At 41.3% G+C, this 2,277-nt stretch overlaps 1 non-coding gene across 1 annotated transcript; it reads right to left on the reverse strand.

Annotated features, from left to right (window-relative positions):
• Positions 1–273: 273 nt before the first annotated feature.
• Positions 274–377, reverse strand: LOC112765466 (small nucleolar RNA R71). Its single transcript, XR_003183789.1, has one exon. It is a non-coding gene; the product is annotated as a small nucleolar RNA R71 (small nucleolar RNA).
• Positions 378–2,277: the final 1,900 nt, after the last annotated feature.

Here is a 2,277-nt window from a genome sequence, read left to right on the forward strand (position 1 = left end):
CCTTAATTAGTTTCTCTAATGCAGCAGAACTGCAAGTTTCATGGACTTCCATCAGAAGATCCTCATCAGTTCTTATCTGAATTCTTGCTGATCTGTGATACTATTAAGACCAATGGGGTTGATCCTGAGGTCTACAGACTTATGCTTTTTCCCTTTGCTATAAGAGACAGAGCTAGGACATGGTTGGACTCACAACCTAGAGAAAGCATGAACTCTTGGGACAAGCTGGTCAATGCTTTCTTGACCAAATTCTTTCCACCTCAAAAGATGAGTAAGCTCAGAGTGGATGTCCAAACCTTCAGACAGAAGGAAGGTGAATCCCTCTATGAAGCTTGGGAAAGATACAAACAATTAACCAAAAGGTGTCCTTCTGGCATGTTTCCAAAATGGAGCATCATATGTATATTCTCTGATGGTCTGTCTGAGTTATCCAAGATGTCATTGGACCACTCTACTGGTAGATCTCTTCATCTGAAAATGCCTGCAGAAGCCCAGGAACTCATTGAAATGGTTACAAATAACAAGTTCATGTACACTTCTGAGAGAAATCCTGTGAATAATAGGGTAACTCAGAAGAAAGGAGTTCTTGAGATTGATACTCTGAATGCTATATTGGCTCAGAACAAAATATTAACTCAGCAAGTTAATATGATTTCTCAGAGTCTGACTGAATTGCAAGCTAAAGATGCCTCCTCTAAAGGAGAAGCATATGACCCTGAGAGTCCTGCAACGGAAGAGGTGAATTACATGGGAGAATCCTCTGGAAGCACCTATAATCTTTCATGGAGGAATGACCCAAATTTCTCATGGAAGGATCAACAGAAGCCTCAACAAGGCTCCAATAACAATAATGGTGGGAGAAATAGGTTTGGCAATAGCAGGCCTTTCCCATCATCTTCTCAGCAACAGACAGAGAATTCTGAGCAGAGCCTCTCTAGCTTAGCAAACATAGTCTCTGATCTATCTAAGATCACCCTCAATTTCATGACTGAGGCACAGTCCTCCATAAGAAATTTAGAGGCACAAGTGGGTCAGCTGAGTAAAAGAACTACTGAAACTCCTCCTAGTACTCTCCCAAGCAATACAGATGAGAATCCAAAAAGAGAGTGCAAGGCCATTAATCCAACTAAAATGGCCAAACCTATAGAAGAGGAGGAGGACGTGATTCACAATAAGAAAGACCTCATGGGACGTCCACTGGACTACAAGGAGTCCCCTATTGAGGAACCACAGGAATCTGAGGCTCATCTAGAGACCATAGAGATTCCACTGAACTTACTATTACCATTCATGAGCTCTGACGAATATTCTTCCTCTAAAGAGGACAAAAATATTACTGAAGAGCAAGTTGCTCAATATCTAGGAGCAATCATGAAGCTGAATGCCAAATTATTTGGTAATGAGACTTGGGAGGATGAACCTCCATTGCTCATCAATGAACTAAGTGCATTGGTTCAGCTGAGATTACCTCAAAAGAAAGAGGATCCCAGAAGGTTCTTGATACCTTGCACCATAGGCACCATGACCTTTGAAAATGCTCTGTTTGACCTAAGATCAAGTATCAACCTCATGCCACTCTCTGTAATAGAGAAACTAGGGATCTTTAAGGTACAAGCTGCAAGAATCTCACTAGAGATGGCAGACAAATCAAAGAAACAGGCTTATGGACTTGTAGAGGATGTCTTGGTAAAGGTTGAAGATCTTTACATCCCTGCTGACTTCATAATCCTAGACACTGGGAAGGATGAGGATGAATGCATCTTCCTTGGAAGACCCTTCCTAGCCACAGCAAAAGCTGTGATTGATGTGGACAGAAGAGAGCTAGTCCTTCAAGTGAATGAGGACTATCTTGTGTTTAAGGCACAAGGATCTTCTTCTGCAAACATGGGAAAGAAGCATGAAAAGCTTCATTCAATTCTCTCCATGCAGAGTCATGCAAAGCCCCCACATTCAAACTCTAAGTTTGGTGTTGGGAGGCCACAAACATGCTCTGAGCACCTGTGAAGCTCTGTAAGAGCTTCCTGCCAGCTTATTGACATTAAAAAAGCGCTTATTGGGAGGCAACCCAATTTTATTTTATTTATCTATGTTATTTTATGTTTTTTTTAGGATCATGATCATGTGGAGTCACAAAAATAACTGCAAAAATTAAAGCAAAATAAAAAACAGCATAAAAAATAGCACACCCTTGAAGAAGAGCTTACCGTAAGGATACCAAAATGGGAGTTTAACACCCAGCCTAGCACCATTCTGGGCGTTAAACGCCAGAACTGGCAG

The sequence above is a fragment of the Arachis hypogaea genome, chromosome 2 (assembly GCF_003086295.3).
Source record: "Arachis hypogaea cultivar Tifrunner chromosome 2, arahy.Tifrunner.gnm2.J5K5, whole genome shotgun sequence".
Taxonomy (NCBI): Eukaryota; Viridiplantae; Streptophyta; class Magnoliopsida; order Fabales; family Fabaceae; genus Arachis; species Arachis hypogaea.